Genomic DNA, 27,108 nt, shown 5'->3' on the forward strand with positions numbered 1-27,108 from the left:
TAATTTAGCAGAGAAACAGCCTAGGCACATTCTTACACCAGATTAAGATAATGAAAGCTATTTTTCCAGGTCAAGTCTCAATCTGATACTGATCTAGCTGCTTTCTGTGACCTCTCTTAGAGATCAGTGTGAGTTTGGAACTTTCCTTCAAGTACTTTGTCTGAGATACAAGAGTCATTATATCTTTTAAAGTTTATTCTTCAATTATCTACAGTACTGTGGTTCAAATCCAAGGCCTTACTCATGTTACTTATCAACCACTGTTTATACCCCAAGAGATACTAATGGGTAAATTAAGTGAGACAATGTGTCTGCAACAGTTTGCCTCAAAAGTAGGATACAGCACAAGTTACAATAGCTTGGTTCCTCTGAGTCTTCATTGTTCTTGGAAAGTTGAATTATGAGGAAATATATCTATATACCGAGACAGGATGTCCCAGACCACACTGCCACTTGCAATCTTCACTGCAACAAAATCACAACTCTGTTTAAGGATATAGTCCTCTCTGTACTCTGTTATTTCAGCTCATTGCATCATATATGTAAGTTAAAAATCCAATTTTTTTACAATTATGATCTGCAATGGATGCCTGTAGAGGCTTGTTTGCCTTTTGGGGGCTGTAGTTTCTAGAACTGCCTAAATCGACCCTTGGATGTGTTGGTATGAATTTTTTTTTTTTTTTTTTTTTGTAAATGGAGACTGCACTTTTGTTTCCCGGCCACCCAGACCCAAATAATAACACAGAAACGATATTAATTGCAACACTGCTTTGCCTATTGATTCAGACTTCTTTTTAAGTAGCCCATACATCTTAAATGAACCCATTTTTATTATTTTATATTTTATCAAAATGCTCATGGTTTGTTACCTCTTGCTTCTTGGGTGACTATATGGCTCTATTCTGCTTTCTTTCTCCCAGCAGTCAGTTTAGTTTTCCTGCCTTGGTGAGGGATAATTGTCTGTATTTTGTCAATAATGTTTTAAATAAATGATGATTGGCCAGGCAGGAAGTATAGGTAGGACAATCAAATAGGAAGTAGAGGTGGGATAAGGAGAACAGGAGTATTCTGGGAAGAAGGAAGCTCTCTCTCTCTCTCTCTCTCTCTCTCTCTCTCTGTCTCTCTTGTACTTCCCAGATCACTAAAGAAGCAGGATGTGATCTTTCCTGCTGAAAAAGATACTGAGCCATGTGGCTAACATAGATCAGAACAATGGGTTAATATAAGTGATAAGAGCTAATAAGCCTGAGCTAATGGGCCAATCAGTTTATAATCTTATGGAGACCGATGTATGATTTTCTTTGGGGCTTACCAGCAGTGGGAACTGGGCAGGACAGAAGCCCCCAAAAACTGGCCCTCCAGTTTTACTGCCTATCTCTAGTCTTCCCTGCCATAGGCCAAATCAGTTTCTTTATTAGCCAGTAGTAATAAAACATCTTCATAGAATACAGAGGGGAATCCCACATCAATTTTCATCTTTCAGAGTTAGTTTCTAGATGTTCTGGTATTCATATAATTAGAAGGAGTTAAGTTTCTCAGACATTATCTCTGGATCATACTACTTTAATATCCTGGAAACTTTGTAGTATCTCTTTCTTAGGATCTTGCCATCATCCTTAATAAGAAAAAGAATGTTTTGTCAACATACTGTACAAAATCATGTGAAAAGTCCTGCAAATATATCACTAGCCACTTATGACACAGACAGTGTCTTGAATCTTGCTCCAATTAGGCTTTTTTAAATCAAAAACAAAAGGGGAAACAGAGGTCAGGCATGGGGTAACTTAAATGTAATCCTACCACTCAGGAAAGTGAAGCATGAAGAATTCAAATTTGATGTCATTCCTGGACTATGTATTAATTTTCAATCAACCATCAGCTCTGAGAGATTTTTATTTAAATTTAAAAAAAAATAAAAGGAGAAATTAGAAATACAAGTATAGAAAAGTTGAGAAATAAGCATATATTTATATACTTGTTTATAAAATCTATATACAGATATAATAGATATAGATATTTAATATCTGTATTAGAAATTCTCTGACAATGACAGCACTTATCACAAATCCAAGAAATGATGACCAATTACTGTAGACAGGAACAATTTCAGATGTCCTTATTGTATGATTCCAATGTTATGATGGTTCAGTGTTAATTGAGAATAAAAGATGATGATGTTTAAATCCTAAATTGGATTTTGTAAAGTTGACCGATTTGAAATCCTGTCTGCCTTGTATTAACACACAGTGAGATCTCAATGCACATGTTTATTGAGCAAAAACATTGGGCAAATATTTATGACCGACTTGTAGCTTATTAGACATTGTTGGAAGCTCATTGTACAAACACAACACTAAATATACAACAGTCATGATTATCTTTGCAAAAGGAATAGTTCTGTTTCAAAGGTTTGGTTGTGGTATTTGACATGAATGAGTCACAGAAATAAATCAAGGGTATCTAAATCATAGTACTCTTTATCTTTGAAAAGGGATCAGAGAGAAGGATAAAACTTGTGAATAAGATTTTTACAAACAAATTTAACATAATGTTAAAATTGGTGTTTTTTTACCACAATATAGGATGTTTTTCAAGTCCTTTTCTTTTTAAACTGAGGAGACAAATCTTCAAATCAGATGCTTAGAAAGATTTTCCAAACATTTTTCAATTTGCAACTTGCTAATAATAGAGGATAATGGTGAGAAAGCCCAGTCTTAAGACTGGAGAGTAACATAAAACATGCAGTCTTGCCCAGTGGCACATGCTGGCCCAAGATCATTCAATAAAAGAAAATGAATATATACGAAAAATGTTCAGAGATAATTATGCTAGTTTTTCAGCCTAAATACCTTGGAATTTGCAAAGACAGCTCCTAGACAAAAGGGAGAGCACAGAAATTCAGTGCAATAGATTTCTCCATTGGAAGTGACAGGAACATCTCTCTCAATATTACTTAGCTAATGAAGGAATAGATCTGCTGTGAAGTTCCTAGGAGGCTCATTTTCTTGAGTACAGTAGTAAAAGTTAGCTGATGAATGACCTAAACTGCTTAATGTTTCTCCGTATAACTTCAGAGCAGCAAAGCGTATCTGAGCGAGAACTGAAGAAGTTATCCTCCAGGGGCCCCGGGTGTCCTTGTAGGTTGTCAGAGGCAATGAGCCAGGTTTATTTCAAATGGCTCCTTAAATGAACATTTATTTTGTGCCAGTAACACGTTTTTGATTAACAGCTCTTTTTGACTAATTTGCTTCCCAAAACAGCCCAATAAATGACTCACTTAAAACATAATTAAAAGCATGTTATTGCTAGTAGTTAATACTGATTAAAACGGGCATTAAGACAATTACCGTTGAAGGGAAGTAAGCACCCTATAGTCAGTACAGAATCCATTCTTACTCTTTTCAGGCCCCATATGCAGAAATTCCTGCATGGTAAAATCCAGAAAGTTCCCACTCTTCATGCATAATCAAAATATGATTTCATTTTGTTTTTCATAAGGACTAGACAGGTTTACAAATAGGTGTGCTGTTGAAACACCTCCCCTACTTTGTGTGTGTGTGCATTCATGCATTTCACACATTAAAATCGCATTTCGAATATCCATCAGCACTGATTCTGTCTGAAGGTAACTTACATATGACTTCAAGTCAATAAGATATAAGCAAACCCTCCTTTCCCATTCTCTCCTTGCCCACACTCCCAGTCACCCTCAGTCTGAGAGATTGGGAAGCTGCGCTACTGTTGTAGACTCTGCTGATTCTGTGGTTTTCCTATTACTTCTCATTCAAAGCATGTTCTGTTGTGATGTGACAGAGAAAGGACAGGTTTAAATGTTTATTTCTTGCATTTTTCAATGCGTATTTTAAAAGTTTGCAACTGTGGACTTTCATATTACATATCACATACTTGGTTGCATTTCTGTTTATTAAATCAAAGTAGGACTTTTCTAAACATTACTGGTAAAATAGCAAAATCATATTTTTTTTAGATAATTTACTTGAAAATGAAAAATCATGATGAGACTGTATTTTACACATTATGGTCTACTTGGTAGAAATTTATTTTATGATCAATTTATATATTTAAGCATAACCTCTCCTTTCAATATTCAGGTTAGCAGAGGGTACAGGGTGTAAAAGTTTTCATTTTTAATGTTATAATACTTAAATGTTACCGCTTTAGAGAGGTGAGCTATGAAAGTCATCCTAAAATCTCCGTAACACACTGCAGAGGTAAAACCACGCCACCACCGATTGTTTCAGATTTCTATTTTGCACTGCCAGCTCTTGGATTGTCTCACATGATGGCAGCATTCACCAAGTGCCCTGAACACATACATCCATTCAGGCAACTTTAACTTCCTTAGCAGACACAGACAAGGTCAGAAGCCAGTGTTGTGTTTGCAATCAATGTACATAATGTGTACTTCTTGTGCAAATTAAACAAAGAAGATGAAAAACAAAAACCTTACGGAGCATCACGCAGTCCAAAATTTGGGAAAAGGGCATAGGATTATTTAAAAGGGGAAATGATGAAAAGTATTTGTCAAAGTTGATATTAATAACTACTTATGCTCTATTGCAACCTTCAGTCCATGGATTTTCTAAAGTGTTTCCTCTTTCTCATTTGTTAATCTTTCCCTCTACCATCAAAACTATGGTTTTATAAAGCATACACAGTCATAGTCTGACACTACTTAACATCGTTCCATTATTTATATCATTTTTGAAAGAGTATTTTATAGCTTCAAAATATATTTAGGTATTTTATTATGAGCATAGTACTCTGGACATCTGAAGCTGTCTCATCAGCTAAACCAAAATAATTTCCCTTTTCTTCATATGTCTTAAACACTCAGCTATAGTGGTATGCCTGAAAGTTCTCTGGTTGAAGTGCCGTTCTAATTTTGAATTTCTGTTAAACAACATATAATTTTAAGACAAGTTTATCTCATGAAAAATAAAATATACTTTGCTGTGTCATTAATATTGCTCATATATTGTTATTTTTACAACTATGGGTAGAATTAAGGATAGTATATTGACTTATCAAATCCATTTATATTACTGGAAAAACCAAAAGGACTTAATTTCTCCCATATAGCATGGAAAGAATTTATTGAAGAACAGGAATGCATTTGTCTAGGCAGAAAGCTTAACATGGAAATCTTACTTTATTGCCTAATGCTTCAGTTTCTTCATCTGCCAATGAGGAAATAAAAATGAAAATAAAAGTAGTAGGCCACTGAATATGAGTAAACGAATGTGGTGTTTTAGAAAGTATGTAGCAAGCTCCACTTGAGAGGGATATACTAAACTCAAAGGCATACAGTCATCAGCAATAATGAGTGTAATTGATCTTGATGTTTCCATAAATATAAGTGTGCATGTGCCTAAATGGTTTTGTCTTTATTTCTCAAATACCTCCTCTCTGTTCTAAGGCCCAGGACACTAACCTATGCAAAAGCTTTGATCAGATTGCCTAAAAGATTTTCCATCACAGCAAGCTAGACATGTGATTACTCAGAATATCATTGCCCTGCACTTGTGGTGTAAGTTGCTTTGTAGGATGTTATGTTCCTGGTCATGGGGTCACAGGTCAATGAGTGACCTTTTGATATAGCTATCTGTGCCTCTGAGTCTGCTAGTCAAGTCCTATTTCACTTCTCCCCCACACCAAGAGCTGCAGACTTGTGAAACTTCTCAAACCCTCTTTCTTCCTGAGAATTTTCATTCCTCTGGTGTCTCTGAAAAACAGATCATTGAGTAAGCTTTTTCTGAACAGTTTTTATTCAACTCATCAAAAGTTCTTAGCTAAATAAGTACTTACAAGAAGTAATTTGATTTCAAAAATCATAAGACAACTTATTTTAATTATTCAGTACACTTGCCTATTGTCAAGTTTGCGATTTTTAATATTATCATCACAGATGGCTATTTGAATTGTGTTTCACCAATAGGACTGTTTAAAGTTCATAACAATTTCTGTTTGCTGCTGGGCCTGCATCATTTGCCAAATTGTGAAAAGTAGTGACTTTTGGTGATGGGAGACACCAAAGCTGCCTAGTCTAACGCGGAACAGAGCTACGATATTGGGATTGATTGAACAATAAATACATCAACTTGCCTGGAGGTCTTGCTGCTAGACAGTCATGTGGATTCCAGCAAAACATATTTAAAACAGAATCAGTTGTTTCTACAAGAATATGTTTGCCTGTTTTGACAAGTCAAATCAAACAATGTGATTGTTTTTCAAGTCGCAACTGTTCTAATTTCACATTTCTGAAAGCTTCTGGATGAAACAGAGAATGCAAGGGTAAAAATAATACAGAAATATGAGTAAGTGGGGGCTTTTAAAAATAACTGAGGTGGTTTTTCTCCTTGCAACATTCTTATGACTTGTAAACCTTGTAAGAGCATCAGAGGACCAGTGAGTTTGCTGTTATGAGATTATTTTTCCCAGAAATATCAAAAGCCACACCTATGAAGTCTGACCAACATGACTGTCTATACATGAGCTGAACAGAGATGATAACAGTAGATATTGTCATGTAAATGGAGAAATCCACAGTCATCAGCCCAACATAAAGAACAGTGAGCATAAAAGGAATGTTGAGAGTGGGAGAAAGTCTCCAATAGGTAAGAACTTATCAGTTGGTTGCCACAAACCAAATTGTCTGCCCTGAAATCATATATAAAAGCAACATTTTAAATATATATATATATATATATATATATATAGAGAGAGAGAGAGAGAGTATATATAGAGCATTATATTTATATTTATGAGTTTAAGAATATGAATGTATAATGACACAATACTTATGTGTATGATGTGCATACATGTATGTGTATATGGCATACATAATACGTATATTAGGAAGATGAATGTAATAACAATTAATAAAAAAGTGGTCATAAATTTTAAAGTAATCAATGAAAGATCTATTGGAGGGTTTGGAGAGGAAATGGAAGGAAAGGAAGGATGTAATTATATGATAATCTCAAAAAGTAAAGAAAATTTTTAATGGAAAAAGAGAAATTGAGAGAGAAAAAGAATAGTCAGATAATACGAACCCTTGAAACAAAGAGTAGGATATAAAAAACCAGAAGCAATTGGGTAACCAACTGTGATCTAATTAAACTTGAGGTCTGCTCAGTAGGAGGAGATTTATTCCTGGTATTATAAACTTAACTGTGCCTGGAGATGACATAGACCTAAGAGAAAACCCTAAAAGTGTCATTTTCCTAAGTCAAGATAGCTTTCAAGTGTCTTTTAAATACCTATCCTTAAATCCTGAGATGAGTGTAGCTCTCAGCCCTCGTCAAAGCACTATGTTATTAGGAGATGGCAGCAATTAAATGATCCCCACCTGCTCACAATGCAGAGAATACATTATTGTGGGTTCCCATTCCAAACTGGTACATATACAAAGCCTATACCTAAGACTCAGGGACATTTGCAGAAGCAGGATCAGAAAGACTGGAAGTGCCAGAACCAGAATACATCCTGGTATATAATTTTTCTAGACATAACATGAATACTGATCCCATGAAATTCCTCAATATAGATTGAGGAAAACAAAACTAGCATAATGACACACAAGAAGACAAATCAATATAGATCAGGGGATACTCACTAGGCCCTACCCTAGGATGAACAGCAGTCAACGAAGGTAGTCAATGGTTTCTGAGAAAGGTAGATTATATACTCTCCAAAGGCAAGCCCTACTATAGGTTATTAAGTCCCAAGTGGTCAGCTCTAAGCCTTTGTACATAGTTTTAATACTAAAGACTAGATAGGTGTATATGTATATATTTGTATATATGTGTGCGTATAATATATACCATATGTGTAATATTTATAATATCTGTGTCTAATATAAATATTAGAGACATAGAAAGAGAAATAGAGACAGGCAGAAATGGAGAGACACAGAGAAATAATTATAGAAAATAAGGTCATGAGTTAGAAAGAGAGTGGGTGCATGGTAAGAGTTGGAGTGAGTAGTTGAGGTATACAAATGATGCAAAAACAGTACTTTATATTAAATTCTGATCATGGACATATCCCTCATTTCAGTACCCATTTCACAAATACCTCAAATCAAGGTCAGTTGTCTTCAGGATACAATCCAGTCTGAAACCTTTTGAAAGTATTAAAACATATAATTAAATAATGGTCTTAAATATAATTGATTAAAAATACATATATATGTATTCTCACCAGATAATGAAAAACAAAATTGTTTGAATTTTTTTCAAAAAATGAAGTCTCAAGTAAAGTTATGTGTAAACTAACTCATAACATGCCCGCTTCAGATCTGAAGACAACATTTAATTATTCAAAATATATTTTAATTTCTGAGATCTTATCATCAAAACTTTTTATTATTCTGAAATTAATATCCTCATGAGATCCTAACAAGAGTTTTAAACATATGTGCATTTTCTCTTTCCCAAGTAATTCTTCTATCCAATGATAGCTAAGGAACCAGTCATTCACTGCCCTATAAAAACATGTAGCTAATAGCCCTCCCGTGAAGGCAATTGTCTTTGGCAATAGTGAAAACTCATAAGACCTTTGTCTGCTTTTTAGTGATGGAACTAACTTGAAGATAAATGGTCCAGTTGTCAAAGGTGAATCTGTTCCAAATTTAAGATTTATTGAACCAATAACTTGTCTGTTGATGGAACAGGGGGCTAAACCGGACTCTCTGAATGTGGCTGACAGCGGAGGAGGACTGAGAAACCAAGGACAACGGCAATGAACATGAACTCTACAGCATGGACGGGCTCACTGTGAGCCTTGTCAGTTTGGTTGCTCACCTTCCTGGACTTAGGAGGAGCTGGGAGGACCTTGGACTTAACATAGTGAAGGGAACCCTGATGGCTCTTTGTCTTGGAGAGGGGTGGAGGAGGGAAGGAGATGGAAATCTTCGGTGGTGGCGCACGCCTTTAATCCCAGCACTCGGGAGGCAGAGGCAGGTGGATCTCTGTGAGTTCGAGACCAGCCTGGTCTACAAGAGCTAGTTCCAGGACAGGCTCTAAAGCTGCAGAGAAACCCTGTCTCGAAAAACCAAAAAAAAAAAAAAAAAAAAAAAAAAAAGGAAATCTTTAATAAAAAAAAAAATGAGGAAAAAAAAAAGAGTGTGTGGTATTGGTGGGGAGTAGAAGCTTTATTAATTTATTTTTTTTTGAGAAATAGCTGAGGATAAAGTACTGAAACTTTAGGCAGATGCCACACTCATACCCTCAATTTTTCTAGCTTTGTCTTGTTTACTTGCTTGTCACACTATTAATACAAGGCATAAAGAGGTCTTTTGCACTATGGAATAGGACATGTCCTTTCAACCTGGAAAGAAGGGAAGGGGGATTGATTTCTTAAGAATTTTTCTAGACAAAGTACAAAATAAAAATCTGGAACAAATGTTAATTTTGTATCTCTTCAACTTTTGAGCAACATTGAAATGGACCCACCATGTCAATTGTGGTTCATTTCATATAAGAAAGAACTAACCCAGTATATTTCTGTAATTGGCTTAATGAGTGAGGGACTGTGGAGCTGTGGTAAATAATCATTCACAGGATTCCTGACAACTTTAATCAAAGAATTCTCTGCAACAGCTAGAAGAAATTGCCAAGTACTTTTTAAAGGATAATTCGGAAAATGATGCTTGCCCACAGGGTATTTCGTGAATGTTGATTTTAGACCTTGACCAAATCAGATATACCATCCTTAAAATGACTATTTATTCTAAAGAAGAACATGTGTGTACATGTGTACAGGCAGATACATGATACAAGACACACATGACAATTTTCATGCTGGAAGATGAGTCAGTTTAATTTTAATTTCTTGAAAAATGTGAATAAATTATTCATACAAATGAAAATTCTGCAAATAAGTTTGATGTTACTGTTTATCAGTTTGTGAAGCAGACTAAATTTAGACTATGTAGAATAATCAATCCAACTGCAATGTATATAAAATGACCACATTCCTTTTAATACACTGTTAGCTATGGGTCTATGATAAACTGGGTGTGGAATTTAATCATGAATACAACCAAAATAATCTAAATGAAAAAAAACATATATTTAATAATATATTAAAACCTCTATTTTATCTCTCTTCTGTTTTCTAATTTCTCATGTTGGCATACTAGTTTTAAAAAATGAGTTCAAATTACCAAAGAGCCTATAGAAGAAGAAATGTATAATCTTTTTGAATTATTTAAAATAGCCCATAATGATGGAGGAGTGTCTATGTGTTACTTTTATTAATAAAAAAACTGCCTTGGCCCTTTGAGAAAACAGAAAATTAGGTAGGCAGAGTAGACAGAACAGAATGCTGGGTAGCAGGAGTGGGGAGACACTTCAGGCAGTCGCCATATGCAGTCTCCATGCTTCTCCTCTCCGAGATGGATGCAGGTTAAGATCTCTCCTGGTAAGCCACCCCTTGTGGTGCTATATAAATTACTAAATATGGGTTTAAGCAAGATAAGAGAATCAACCAATAAGAAGCTACAGATAATGGGCCAGGGGCCAGGCAGTATTTAAAAGAATACAGTTTCCGTGTAATTATTTTGGGTAAAGCTAGCCGGGTAGTGGGACACAGCCCGCTGCTCCATTCTACACCATAATCACATATGCATCCAAGCAACATTAACTGAACCCAGCAAGTTATATTTATATACCCACATGATTTAATATGTAAGAATGATAATTAAGAAGTCATGAATTTGAGTGAGTGGGAGGCAGAGAGTATAGAAAGGGGAGGATCTTAGGGTGGAAATGATGGAAATACAGTACTCCTGTGTGACATTCTTAAAATCCATATAATATATGTAAAAATAAAGACTTTTAATTCATGGATAAAGATTTGATGCAATTTTATTTCTTTCTCATTTGCTCATCATTCGCTAGGTCTCTCCATAAATATAGTTGCAATGCTTTTCTCTGATATGCCTGTTACTTAGGCCAAATAGTACCTATGTTCACTAAAATAAAGGAATGTAAGCAAGTAAATCAATAACCAAGCATTAAATTATGTGTCATTTAATAAATATAATATCTTATCATAACTCAAAGAAAAATTTCTTAGGGTTAGTCATTGTCAAACCTCGACAAAAACACAAGCATACAACTGTTCTTAGATTATTTAGTTTTATGCCTTTTTTCTATAAAAATATCACGAGTATATTACTTCACAGTTGATAAAACTCACATTTAAATAGCCTGAAAACCAGACTCTAATTCTGACAACTTATTAAGAACCTTGCTCTTTCACTCACTGCTTACAAAGTACTTTAAAATGGATTTCCTTGTACTGCATTGGAAAGTATCACATTAGCTTAAGAATCAACGTTTTCTATAAAGTCAGTCTCATTTGGGTAGTGATCAATGCATGTATCTCATTCGAAATGATAATCTAATAATTGTCGAGTTTTTTGTATGAATTGTACATTCTTAGATTCCTATGGAGAAGTAATTTCTTAATACAGACACCAATGCCAAGTAATAAATAAGAAACAGACTCAATATTTTCCTGCCAAACAGGTCTACAAAACTAAGGACTGTTTGTTCTATGACTTTTAGACTAGGCCCATGGAAAGACGTGCTGTTACAATGAATTTGTGGAAACAAGAGCAATGGACACATATTTAGCTATATTGAAATATATAGAAAGACTATTATGCCTATCACATGTATAGAACCATAGTTTGCTTAATGCATTAATCATGGCCATTTGTATGCATTTTAAAAAATTTTTATTACCTAGACTTGGAGAAACTCTTACAAAACAGATGCATAACAAACATGTAAAAGCAAAATAAAAAGCACATTCCCTATAAAGTGCTTGCACAGCAAAGAAATGCACAATTTTGGCATCCAGTCAGTTTCACATAGTATATAAAAAATTCCTTCATATATTTAAATCTGCTGTATTTTACATCTTTTTTATGTAAAACCTTAAGGGGAATTGATGGTTGATCCCATCTGACTCAGCCCTGTGATGCCTCTTAAGCTGGGAAGCTCTCACACTACTCTGTTTTTTATCAGGTCTTCTCAACTCTGGGCATGTGGGGCCAATTTGTTCCCTCTACGGAGAAAGGAAAGGGAGTGGTATTTAATTTAAGGTTTAATCTGCTAAAAAGGAGAACTATGTCATTGTAAATCCTGCAGGAGACACTCAGGATGGAGGAGTTTTCAGCCCACTGTGTTTTAGCATCATTTGAGGTGTTAGTTAAGAGTAATAATTACTTTCCAAAACTCACTCACCTAATTGAATGAATGCTTAAATGCAAACACAACGCTATTCTTTACTCTGATCTACTGTTTTGTTTTGAGTAAAACCTGATAGATTACATGAAGTTGCCATGTGAAATACACGTAGAATAGAAACAAAGATTAGATAATTTCCTAAGCATGAAATTCATAAAAGGGCAAAGCTTTACTTATGTTTTTATATCTTGATGAAAAAGGAGAGAAGAAATTCAATGAATTTTGGCAGGACAAACAGAGGGCAAATCATAGGAAATTATTAACAGTGGGAATAATTTATCTTGAGGAGTATTTGCATGGAAAGTTAGATAATCTTTGATTTGAATTTATATACATTTATGAAGATAGATCTATATTTCCCTATAAATTTTATATGAACTTGATAAGCAGTAGAGGGATTGGCAAATTCTTGCTGCTCTTGTTTCATTGTATTAATGATTGAGAAAACGTTTTATAGGCCAATGTGTAGAAAGCAGCAATAGAATGCTTGCTAAAACCTACGTTTCTTACATCCTTTTCAGTTACAAATACACATACAAATACTAATAAAAGTGGAGTATTTGTACTTGAAGTGCATTGTGTTGCTCCCATGCTTGATGGTATAGAACAACCCAGAATGTCTCCAAGATCATCTTATTTGGAGATCTCCTTTTTGCACTAGCATTCTACTCAAGACATTTGTTTTTGTTCAAGGTTTTAAACATAAATTGTTCTCCATCGTGATAGTATCTACATTTTTATTTTTTGTATTATTGTTGTAGCTTTGATCCTTCTTTTCGTGTTCTTAGTCTGCATGAATGCAATCAAGGCATTCTATTTATTGATTGGTGTTTAACAGAGGACTTTAATCATTAAGGGTTTGTCAACGTGAAGCCTGTTTTTCTCAGACATCTGAAACTCTGAGCAAGCTTCAGTAGATATTGGTTCTCAAAACATCACTGTTATAGATTCATAGATGAATGTTTTTGTAGTATGAAGTATAGAGTATTGCCATTGCTCTGTTTGGGCTACAGCCCTGGATGTGGAGGAAAGGTGCTGTGAGAGAAATCCAAAGCGGAAGAGCTCAGGAAGTATCTTGTGACATGCACACTAGAGGCAGATCAGAAGTTAAGAGAAGGAGGTAATAAGAGTCATGTTTTCAAAAGAAACAAAAATCTCTTGCTGGTATAGATTCTCTTTCTGAAGTTAGAAGCTTAGCTAGGTGATGAATTGTCCTGAAGATAGTTTTTGTTTGTTTGTTTGTTTGTTGTTTCTTCTAGGGTAATGCAGACCTCTCTTTAATGATGCTAATCCTATTAAAATTACAACCTCTCTTCCAGCATGTAGCTTGGCTGTAACTGTAAGCTTCCTATATTTTTCTCTCTCTAACCTGTACATTTTATATTTATGCCTCACTTCCTCTTTTTCATTGTATTCCCGTATAACCATTCCAGTAATAAAATCCCACATACTCAAGGTTATACAGTCTTAAATTTCCTGAGACAGAGAAATTGGTTCATTATTTTAAAATTAAATTTCAGGCAAGTTATTAGAACAAGATCAGGATGCAGTGAGATTATTTGCCAAAATATCACAGGACTGTCCTCTCTCTACTGGTTAATGAAGTCCTTGCTTCCTGTTGAAACTTGTTGAGCTGGACTCTGACAGCCAGCCTTTCCCTCAGTATTATTAGCTTCCAGGCTCCTACTAGGATGGCCCCTAAGGTCTGCTTACAATGATCAACTGCTTTTTAGTCCAAATTTTCAAGCTCTTCCTCATTCCTCTTAGAATCAAAATCAGTTTCTTTACAGAGAGCCCTACTCTTAGAACCAACCTATATATTAGTTAGTTTTATGTTGCTGTGCTAAGACACCATGAAAGAAGATGACTTAAGGAAGGAATAAGAAAAAAAGAGTTTATTTGAGCTTGTGGGTCCAGACAGGTAAGAATCCATCATGGTGGGAGGCATAACACATGGCAAGCATCGCAGCAGTAGCAGGAAGCTGAGTGATCACAACTTTAATCACAATAATGAAACAAAGAAAGCAAATTGAAAGTACGTCAAGGCTATATATTCTCAATATCCTCCCCACCCCTCCCCCGTGGCATACTTCCTCCAGAAAGACTGAAACTTCTGAACCTCCAAAAATAGTACCACCAAGAACCAATTGTTGGAATGCTGAATGTACAGGGGCATTCCTTATTCAAACTACAATAGTTGATTTTACTGAGTGTGTATAACACTGGGACACTAATACAGTAACAATAGTCAATAGTCCTTGGTGTTAGATAAATTTTTTAAAAAGTTATGGTTTGAATAAGCATCCCCAAGTCCCTGCTCTTAAATGCTTGAGCCCTAGCCAACAGCAGTGGAACTTTTTTTTAAAGATAACACCTAGATGGCAGTCATCGATGCCCTTGATAATATTGCAGTCTTACCCAGTTCTCTTCTTACCCAGTTCCCTGTCATATTACGTGTCACTATAGGCTCCAAAGTACTGGGTCACCTTGTCGTGAATGGCAGTCTCCAATGTTAAGCCAAAAATAAAAATTCCATCACTATAATTTGATTATCACATGTATTCTGCTGCAACAAGAGAAAGCTGAACCACAAAAGATTGCTGAAAGACAATGCTTGCACAGAACACTTGTGGACCGAAGTAAACACATAATAGGGGTAGAGTTTCCCAACATGTCTTAACACTTCACCAAAAATGTATCAGGGCCAAAGCAAAGCAAATTCCTTAATCACTATCACTAAAAACAAGGAAACAAAAAAGAAAAACAGCAACTACTAAAATAATATATTACACAAACTTGAAATGCATAGGTTACTCAAAGAAGGTTGAGAATATTTGATCTTGTGCATTGCATGATTAAAATACAGATTATTATGTTTTCATTATATATATATATATATATATATATATATAGCTGCAATACGTTAATGGCTTTATTTCTCATTCCCATAGTAATAACTACTCAGAGATATACCTGGGTAATCTACTTTCACAGGTTCTCCCTGTAATTTTGCTCTTATATGCACACAAGGAAGTTTGGGAGGGTAGAAGATTACTCAGTCAAATTGTGAATCGCAGCACGTTGCTTTGTTGCAGCCTTAATAGTGAGAATGAAAGTGCAGATTTCCAAGAACACAGAACACTTTTCTTCATTGACTCTTACCATGTAATTCCTCAGCTTGACTCTCGTAGATTTCAGTTATTTACCTTTAGTTGTTTTGCTATAAAGCTACAGATCATTGTGCCATGTAAGACTCTGATTTCAATTTAAGCAGCTTGTATTGGTGTCTTAATTTGCTATATATATTCTGCTTTATAATGCAATTGACCAAGGAAGGTTGTGGTGTTTTGTCTCATTTGTTAGCCAGAATAAATAAACAGCCCTTACTTTTCCAGACTCTTTGCCAACATTAAATTAATTTAAAGTGTGTTTCATTTTGTTCTGTACCCTGAATCTCTCGTCTTGCTGTTAATAATAATAATTACTTTTTCTTAGGTCTCTGATCAGCTAGTAAATTTCATCCGTTGATCAAACGAGGCAAATGGGATGAAACAGAAATCTTAGATACATTTACATTACTTAAAGCCCTACAATAAAACAGAGTTCTTTCAACTCTGTTACTTTATACAGTTTGTGAAATTATGAGCTCCATACACCAGAGCTGTAGCATATATCTTAGAAAAAATGAAAAGCCACAAGGTAAAGAACATTGTCTTGTTTGCTGCCAAGGACATTCAGTATATCAGAATTATCTTAAACATTTAAAACACTATAGTGCATAGGAGCAGTGTATAAAATACTACTTGGCATTATAAAAGATTCTAGAAAACCTACAGGGCTAATTATGAAATAAAAGAAGTGTATGGAAAGCAGAAAGTAGTTGTGGTAACAGCCATTATTCTTTGCTGTGACAAAATACCTATATTAAAAAAAAAACTTAGAGAAGGAGGGTTTATTCTGGCTCACAATTTAAGGGTCTATCCATCATATCAGGGAAGGTGTGGTGGTGAGCACATTAGGTCATATTGTTTCAATAGTCAAGGAGTATAGAAAAACATATACTGGTGCTGAGATTGCTACAAGACTTTTATTTAACAGGGTCCTGTCCAAGGGATCATACCACTCCCATTCAGAGTGGATCTTCCCTCCTCAATTAATTGTCTATGGAAATACCTTCACAACCACTGCCTTGTTTATGTTTTCTATGTGACTCTAAATCTTGCCAAATTTACAGAGGAAACAAACCACTGCAGTTCTGCACATGGTCGACACATCATGAACCTTGTGGATGAATCTGGGGAAACACTTTCCCTGGTGATTGTCTCCAAGCAAGAAAACCATCCCTTTGCATTTTCAACTTCCTCGTTTTACACTTCTCTATGTTTTCAAAAGTTGGAAAATTTAGTCCATAGGATCTTTCCGTCTAGTACTAGTGCTACTGCCTCAATGTAAAACACTCTTTTTCTTCTAGATAAGGATAGTAATATCACACCCTCTTTCTCAGTAAACAGCTTGTTTACTTTAAACTTGTCCATGTTCTTTTCTTGTCCAGATTTCCCATTTTTTATATACTTCTCTTCCATATTTTCTCTTGCCTGTTGTGGATCTGGAAAGGACCTGTACGTAGTAAGCATGGCCCTGACTAAACATTATTCGGTGCAGAAATGTCCTACGTAAACAAATTACGTCTTTAATTCTGAATTCGGTCTCCCTCACTTGTCTTCTCATAACACAGCAAGAATGTGGACATTTTCTCTGCCATGATGTAGCATGTTAACAGCAGAATTGTTGCTTCTTTCTAAAATTTCATGAATGGGAATGAATTCTGGTCTTCCCAGTTCCAGAAGAATCACCATTAGGGTCTGCTTATAGAATTCTTTATTCTCAGGCTTCTGAATAACTCTTCAGTTTTGCCTCCACGGCCAGTCAACAAACCACACAATCATTTATTTATCCCAGCAATATACCTACCTATTTAGCACCATTTTCTGTACTAGTTTTATTTTTTCCTTTCTGTGACAAAACACCAGACAAGAGCAAAGGTGAAGAAGGAATTGTTTATTTTGACTTGAAATCAGAGGATATAATTCAGATGACAGGACAAGATGGAGGCAAGAGTAGGAGGCACCGCAGAGAGATGAATGCAAGTGTCCAGCTCATTTCTTTTTTCCACTTACAGTTCAGATGATAGAATTATCTCATGTGTATTTATGGTGTCTTGTTCCTTTTCAGTTAACCCTCATTGAAAATACTTTCACAAACATGGCCAAAAGAGTGTTTTCTAGATGTTTCTGAACTTATTTAAATTGACCATGAAAATCTCTCACAGAAACTGATGCAATCTGGATATTAGATCAATTGTGTGATACATTTTTATTCTGATATTGTCCAAAACTGAAATTTACTCTTTAAATAGACATGATAATACACAAGCCAATTTGCTGTTAATTATAGAAACAAGATACAAAGATACACGGATTTGTAATTATTTGTTCTGCTTTTGCTGCAAAAGTGGTGGTTTTAAAGCTGCCCATTTCTTTATTGGAGATCCAAGAGTTGCAACTTCTTCTGGTTATGTTTGTATTTTTCCTGTATGAGTCGTCAGTGTCCCATTTTGGCTTAAATACTGATATGTATAACTTTCTGAGGCTATGCAAACAAATATCTATTCACTCAGGATGGGACACCAAATGCAGAAGAAAGAAATGACTTCACCAAAGTTCATGTTGGTAAACCAATAAGCTTAACAGGGCTACCTACAGGAAGAGAGACAATTCAAAGCAGCTACATGATGGGTGATGATTGACAGAAGCTGCATTCATGTCCATCTTTTAGAAAGTGCCACCAAAGAAACTCCTAACTACCAGCATTTTAAAAAATGTTTACCTTGATAGCAAATTATGGAAATAGCTCCAAGAGTTGTGTATCTTTCTAATATTACTGGGTCTCTGGGTCTAGTAGTTTTTGTTAGATTCTTAAATCTTCTGATTCTCCTTTTAGGACGGAATGTTTCAATTTGGAGTAAAAATCTACACAACCAATCCATTCCTTTCACACTTGCATTTTTTCTCCCTCTTCTTCTGAGATGTTTGTGAGTTTTGGATGAAGATGATACCTTTTTGATCAACAACCAAGTATTGGGCCACTACATAATAGCAATGCTCACTCTCTCTCAGCCTATGGACTGGTTGTGAATCTCTGAAGTAATCACTGAGTTTTTTTTTTCCATGTCCAAGACTGATAGCAGCAATATTTTGAGAAAATAATTAAGACACAATTTTATAGGCACATAATATTTGGTTAAGAAAATGTGTTAATATCTTTTCAGAGAGAAAGAGAGAGAGAGAGAGAGAGAGAGAGAGAGAGAGAGAGATTATTTGGATTTAAGTTTCCCAGGGGGATCACAGTCCAATGTGATGGGGAAGCAAGGCAACAAACACAGAAACCCGAGGGCCCACATCTTGAACCATGGGCCTGAAGCAGAAAGAGTGCCTTGCAAGTATCTTGTACTGGGAATCTCATTCAGCATTGTTTTGGCTTTTAAGAGTGTCTTTTCCCACATGTGCAGGGTAGTCATTCATTTTATTTACCTGTTCTTTTGAGGCTTATTACAGATCCTTCTTTTTAAAAAAAATGTAAATATCTGAAGACTGTTTTACCTAATAAAACCTAATTTTTGAATAGGGTGCAGGTGATCTCTGAGATCCTACTCCCATTTATTCCAAGTACATGTCAACTGATCATTCTGAAAATGGAAGGAAAAAACAATAACAACTTCAAGAACAGTAATAAAGGAATTAAGGAAACTTTAACATTAAAGTGTATTATCATTTTAATCAATCATTTGGTCAAAACTTATGACCTCTCTCAGGGGAATTGCCATGGGCTCTCATGCATCATCACCAAAAACTCAGCAGCTCATTTGGTCTGGTTTTGCCACTCTGCCAGGCTTGTAGCATTTGGGAAATAGGCTGCAATGTCACCTGGTTGTCCAAGCTCCTGTCTTGGAGATCAATGAAAATAAATGCACAACATATCAAATGTACGGGACACTTTGAAAGCGGTGTTAAGAGGGAAGTTCATAGTACAAAGTTCCCACATATAAAACTTGGAGAATTCTCACACAAGTGACTTAACAAGACATCTGAAAAATCTAGGTCAAAAAAAGTAAATTAATCCAGGAGAAGTAGATGTCAGAAAATAAGCAATAATATGAGGGCTTAAATAATAAAATAGAAATAAAGAAAGCAATAAAAAGAATCAATGAGCCAAAGAGGTGTTTTTTGTTTGTTTGTTTTGTTTTGTTTTTTGACAAAATTAACAAGATAGACAAACCCTTAACCTACCAAGCTCTTATCAGTGCTCTGGCCTCATCTCTTCATTGGTCCTATTCATCTCTAGAAAAGAGCCAGCGTGTGTTACCATGTCCACCACTATGGGAGAAATGCACACTGCAGGCCCTGGATAGAAAATTTTGTACTGCTGTAACAGATAAACTTACTCAGCTGCGCTTTTGACTTCCTCTTTTGAAACCCTTTGTGAACTTCTGTTCAGGCTTTGAAAACTTTGAAACGCACAAGGACTGACTTTGACTATCCATGTGCTTTTGCTTTTGTTTGTCTTTGTGTAGTGACAGTTGATTTTAAATAACCAAGATACGTCTCATTGTCTCCTCTTTCTTTCCCTCAGCTGATTTTTACTGCTTTACCACTTTAGGAACCTGATTTTTACGTCAGTCTAAATCATTCATATAGGAAAAACTTTGCTTAGTTTGTAAAGGTTCCATTCCATCACAGAACTTATTAAAGTTGCTGAAGCATTTTTGTTGTCACTGAATAATTAACATTTTTCTTAATATTTCTGTGGTAGGACTGTACATTTTCACAAATAATACCTCTTATACACTACATTGTCTTAGTAATGCCTGTCCTTTCCTTACTCTATTCCAGTCCCTGATATTCATGACTTCAGTTGCCCAAATAGAATTGTTCCCAATTGTTACCATGAATCGGCCCACTGAATTTTGATTTCCCTCATTGACCCAGGTTTATGAAATGTTTATTCCAGAATGGTTTAATTGTTATGTTACCTGTTTTTTCAATTCACAGACATCAAACTAACACCATTTTCCCTATGTTTAATAAAAACCTTAATCTAGCTATGAGGGTGTCTTAGTTAGGATTTCTATTGCTGCAACAAAACACCATTACCAAAAGCAAGTTGGGGATGAAAGGGTTTATTTGGTTTACATTTCAGCATTACTGTTGATCAGTGAAGAAAGTCAGGACAGGAGCTCAAACGGCAGAATCCTGAAGGAAAAAACTGATACCAGGCACTGGAAAGGAGCCGCCCACTGACTGTTTTCTTATAGAACCCAGAACCAGTAACCCAGGTAGGTACCACCTAGTATGATTGCTATTGATAACTAAATAAGAAAATGCCTTACACCTGGATCTCATGGAGGCATTTCTTCAACTGAGTATCCTTCCTCTCTGATGACTCTACTTATATCACGTTGACCTACAAAGCCAGCCAGTAATGAGAGGTTCCTCATTGTTTGAAAAGATTTGTCACTTCTCTCAATTTATAAGCATTAAGTGGTGGTTTGAATGAGAATGTTGAATGTCCATCAGAGGCTCACTTTTCTCATTCAGTCCCAAGTTGTTGATATTATTAGGAAACGTGTGGTCTTTGTGTTTGGGGGGGGGAGGGTTGAGATGTGGTCACTCTGGTTGTCCTGGAACTAGCTCATGTAGACTAGACTGGCCTCCATCTCACAGAGATTGACCTGCCTCTGCCTCCCAAGTGCTGAAGAGGTGTGGTCTTGATGGAAAAGATAATTTACTGGGATTAGGCTTAGAGATTTTAAAGCCTCCTGACATTCTCAGTGCTTTCTCTATGCTTCATGATTATGGTTCATGATGTAAACTCTCAGTTTATGCTTCCAGCTTCCATGCCTGCTACTTGCTGCCTTGCTTCCCTGCTATCATGAACACTAAGTTGGAACCATAAAGCCAAAAGAACTATTCCTTCCTTACGTTACCATGATCATGATGTCTTAATATAGCAACAGAAAAATGATGTTCTACACAAACTAACATAAGGTCTCATTGTTGAAGACAGTACCTACACAATTCATTGAACATGGGTAACTCAAGCTGTTGTCTACAGATAGTCCTAACTTCTATATTCTAGAGTTTTATGGATAGAAAGGTACTCTGCAGGCTACTAAAGGAGAAATCTAAGTATCAGCTTAGTCATATACCTTTTCATCTAAAATGATGTCTGAATTGTAATATATGATAGGACAATGGTAGCTCAATACCAATATCTGACATGTCATAAGGCACATTCAATGAGATGGAAAGCAACTCTATTGGGTGGTTAAGAATCTAAGACTAGAAGCTGGGTAATGGTGTTACATTGGGTGGTTATGAATCTATAATTAGAATCCGGGTAATGGTGTTACATCTTTTAATCTCATCACTTAGGAAGAAGAGGCAGACAGATATCTGTGAGTTCAAGGCCAGCCTGAGATACAGCAGCTGGTCCCAGGACAGGTTTCAAAGATACAGAGAAACACTGTCTCTATGACTAGAAAGTTCAGGAACCTAGAGTAAAACTTAATGCTGCTGTCTGTAAAAAAAAAAAAAAAAAAAAAAAATCAATGAAATGAATCTTAATGGCACTCTGTTACATTCATAGATGAGTGCCTTGCTCAGCCATCATTAGAGAAACTTCATCCTGCAGCAGATGGAAACAAATACAGAGACCCACAGCCTGACATTATTCAGTGTGAGAAACATTAGAACTGTCAGTTATAAATTGGATACCTCCATCAAATCCTTCCTCTGGGGGCTCAGAATATCCTGCAGGAGTCAAAAGAAATGTAAACATCAGAGTGTATGGAGGGCACCAGAAAGGAAAAAAAAAAACCCTCTGCTGTGGAAATTCCTTCCGTCAATAGTCTTTAGGAGACCAGCCCACTTGGGCATGGTCTCTTATACTATAAATGCAGTTGTAAAACTTGTACAGCACTCTCTCCCCTAGCTACTGGATTCAGTTCCTGTTCCCCGTTTGTGCAGAGGACTGTGTTCTGTGAGTCTACCCCTAAATAAGTAACCCTTTATTATATTTAATTCTAAACTAATGTGGTGCTATAAGAAATCCTTCAGCCAGTAGCCTTTAAGTTACCCACCCACTTACGCATGCTGATGTAAACTGCATGCTCCATTTCTCTTCCGGCTGTTGTATTTCCCATTCGTGCAGAGGACTGTGATCTGTGCGTCTACTTCTAAATAAATAACCCTTTATTATATTCAATTTCTTTTTAGCATCCCTCTTTATCTGGTATCTTATGTGGACTGTGACTCCACACCTACCAGGCGAACCAGTCCAAAAGCCTTAAATGGTCCATGGTCCAGAAGGTCTCCCACCCCTGCACTCCTGGCTTGCTTTTACCTACTCCCCCACCACAGCAGAGCTAAGTATGCAGTGACTTGGAAATATTATAAGCTCATGCACATTTCCCCCCACCACTGCTGCATTTCCTATGCGACTTGTACAGCTTCTGGTTTTGTGCTCCCTGCTCATGAGTTCTGAGCTCCTTGTTCCATGTACTAAAGCAGAAGGCAGAAACTGTACAGGACTTTTTTGTTCTGCCACCAGTTGTGTCTCTGCAACGGCGACACCTGCTGGTCAAAAAAGTTATTACACCTAAAACAATTTATCAGTTTTCATAACATCAAAAATCTTGTAAGTTATATAATGCACACAACACTAGCATGCAAAATTTTAATAACCTTTTTGCCAGTACTATGGATTGTATTCTGCAATGCTTATATGGTTATTGTGATACATCCATTTATTAGATATTGGGACTCAATTTTTTCTTCTTATTATATCCTTAAGGAAATGGTTTGATAACAGAGCCAAAAAGGAGGCACTTTTAGAAATGATGAAGTCTTAACAGATGAATAATGGACAGCTAGCTGACAGGATTAATACCATTGAAAATCAAAAGTTACCTGGAAAAATTAATAATATTGAAAAGAGTAACATTAATTTTACAGACAAAATTCAATAAATGTCAAAGGGTACTGAAAAATTATCTGAAAGAATTCATACTGTTGAATTTGACAATCAAAATCTGTTAAAAAGTTATGATATATTAACAGATAGAGAATCCATCCAGGAAGGTAATCTGCACTCTATCCAAATAATGTTTAAGGACAATATGTTATCTTTAAAGGAAAAACTTCTGACTTTGGAATCACATGGGCAGAATGAGGACCAGAGGCTAGAAGTAGTAGTAAAAATATTTGAAATGATTCAGAAAATTATTGGAGTTGATAAGCAGGAAAAGAAGGTAGAAAGAAAGAATATAACATTGCCAGTACCTGTCAGAGATGACTTACCCAGGGTTTTAGGTTCCTACCCTGTAATCTACTCTGACAAAGCATCAAGTTCTAAATGCCCAAGAGGATACAAAGAAGGTAGATAGATTCCTATAGAAATGAAGGTTCTAAAAGAAATTAAGCAAGAAGTAGTATCTTATGGTTTGCATTCCACATTTGTTAGTGAGATGATAAAGACATGGGCTTCTAGCATTAAGGATACCCCCACATGATTGGTTTCAATTAGTTTCAGCAGTTCTGGATGCTGGATGATGGGCCCCAACTGCTGTGGAAATGTTATTTGCAGGAAGAAGCAAACATTTTAGAACAACAGGGAAAAGCAAAAAGACTTGAGACTTCCCAAGATCAAATTGTTGGTGAGGACACTTATGCTGACCCATAGGCTAAAGCAATTTATGATGACCAAATCTTGTCCTTATGCCACAAATAGCCTTAAATGCTTGGGACAGGATTCAAGAGTAGGAAAATGAATTGAATCATATACCAGAATTTCACGGGGCTGGAGAGAAGCTTTTAGTGACTTTTATAAAGATTAACAAAGGCTGTAAAAAGAAGAGTAACAGACCCAGATGCTATATTAGTACTTATTGAACCTTTCGCTTTTCAAAATGCCAACTTAGAATGCAAAAAGATACTTGGACTTTTAAAAGTTAGATTAACACCAATGGACATTGAGACATTTGACTGTATTATTGAATCTTTGGTAGGAAAAGCAATTTTTAAAGGTATGAGGAGACATCAAAATTCCAAATGTTTTAATTGTGGTAGAATATGACATCTCAGAAGGGATTTTAGACAAGGAATTCTTAGAAATAATGTCTCCTCTAGGAATGGTAAAATTAAAAGGAATCAACCTTCTGGATTATGTAGAAGTCATGGCAAAGGCTGACATTGGACTAAAACATGCAGATCAAGAAAGGACAGAAAAAACAACCTGATACCATTGGGAAACTCCTTGGGGGGCCAATGTACCAGTCCCCAATCAAAAGTGGTCCTGTTATTCCCAGTCACCATGAATGACATGTCTTACTAGGAAAATTAAAAAATCTTAGGCTTCGGAAAAAAAAAAAAAAACACTGGATGATGGAATAAACATGGCAGGTGAATCAAAAATTCCAATAGAAAATGGGAAATGTGTATAATGACAGACTTCTATAAATTATCAAAGACCAAAGCTAAGAGTGCATATAAATGGCATTGTAATTGTGTGTTTGATATACATGTGTGCAGACATGAGTATCCTTACACCAGAATCTTGTCATCCAAATTGGCCTCTTAAGGAGGCAGGTGTTCAGTTCCTAGGAATTAGAACTCTATCTCAGGTGAAACAAAGCACAGATGGGCTGAATGCATGGGGTCAGAAGGACAGAGAATAAGGCTGAGGCTGTATGGGGCTAATAAAGCAGTGAATTTATGGGGTCCTGACCTGCTGTAGCAATGGAATACTCAGCTTAACATTCCCACAGTCCCAGAATCTCATATTTCTTGAAATGATATTATAAGGTACTATACACAAAGATCACCAGCAATTCAGGCTGTACAAAAACACAAAGCAACTAGCAAACCTTTAGAGGCACCAATGGCCCTATTGTTTAAAAGGTTAATTGAGAAACCAATATGGATTAAATAGTGGCCTTTAACAGAAAACAAACTGCAGGCTTTAGAACAGCTGTAACAGGAACAACTAGATGCTCACCATATTAAAGTAACAACAATCTCTTGGAATTCACCTGTATTTGTTTTTAAAAAGAAATCTGGTAAATTGAGAATGGTGACAGATCTGAGAGCTGTCAACAAGGTAATACAACCTATGGGCCCTCTACAATCTGGAACTCCTCTGTCTTCATTATTACCAAAATGATGGCCTCTTATAGTTATTGATTTAAAAAATTGTTTCTTCATTATTCCTTTACAAGAAAAGGAGAGAGAAAAATTTGCCTTCATGAGGCCTATTTACAATAATTCTCAGCCTACTAGGAAATACCAGTCCACTATCCTCCCTCAGGAAGTGCTGAATAACCCCACCCTATGCCAATACATTGTAAGAATTACCTAAACCTATGATTTACCATTACCTCTGTTGCAGTTTCCTTAAAATTCTTCAACTAAAACAACTTCAAAGATGCTAGCTGAGATGTTCTAGACTGATAGATTTTCCAGCCAAGACTTCAAATAAACACTATACTTTCCCATCATACAGATACTAAACCAAAAACTAAACAAAACAAAAACATAATTTTCCCAGGACTTAACCATTATCTTAATTTTCTCAAGGTCCCTTAAAGATTATTTATCCCACATCCAGACTACAGAAGGTAGACTAGAGAACACAATGCCACATTTCCAAGAGATGGGCTAGGTAGGTTTTGGTTGTCTAATGTCTTATAAATGATTGTCATCATTTACAGAACTTGGTTACAAAGTGTACTCAATATGGTCAGGAAAAATATGAACAAAGGAGTTTAGATTCTGAACAGAAAAAAAGGGTGGTATAGTAAAAAAAAATGGTGAGATAAAAGGGTAGATTGTTGAGTCCACTTTTGAACAACCTCTAGTCTTAAATATTTTACATTGGTATGGATTTTGGTATATTTATACAAATTTAAGGTAATTTTGTTGTAGTGTATATAAGTTTCTACTCTTGTTTAAGGTATTGTACCTATGCATCTCATTTACAAATGTAACATAAAGTTCTAGTCCTTGAAAACTACTTAGGATAAATAAAAAGGCAGGTTAGTAGTTAGTCATCTATAATATTCAAACTTATACTCATGTTAGATATGTTTTCAAGATTAAATAGATATATTTTAAATTTATGGTCTTCAAACTCTTCAGAGATCTATAGAATATGGCATTTAAAATGTTTTAATAATATAAGGCTTTTTATGACAGTGAAACATGTCAGCCCCTGGTAGCACCAATTTTCTTTAAAAAAAGGGTATCAGAGAACCTCCATAGAGAGCTTAGTTTGCTTTTATTGTAGCCACTGGACAAGAAATTGACCTTGCCTTGACTGCTGACATACATATGCTGTCCAAATTAGATAAGCAGAACACACAAAGAAGACAATTGACAAACTTTGCCAAGACAAGGTAGGACACTCCTTCAAAAATTTCCTGTTTCACAGAAAAGTTTGCCAGATATTCTTGTCTTGTAGGCTAAAGATTACAAAGGCATTTCAGGAATACTGTCCAGAGAGCCAGATGTCCATGTCATTTCTTCATTTTGAAAGTTGCTTGCTCAACACTTTCTCTTTACTCAAGTAATGTTATATCCTCCCCATGTCTCTTATGGGTTTGAAGATCATATAGTTATAGTTACAGTCTTCCTTAGTTTTAATAGAAGGTAAATCAGGAACAAAACTTTGTACTCGCCAAGACAGGAAAGATAATTGAGGATTTTCT

This window comes from Arvicola amphibius, chromosome 7 (assembly GCF_903992535.2).
Source record: "Arvicola amphibius chromosome 7, mArvAmp1.2, whole genome shotgun sequence".
Lineage (NCBI taxonomy): Eukaryota > Metazoa > Chordata > Mammalia > Rodentia > Cricetidae > Arvicola > Arvicola amphibius.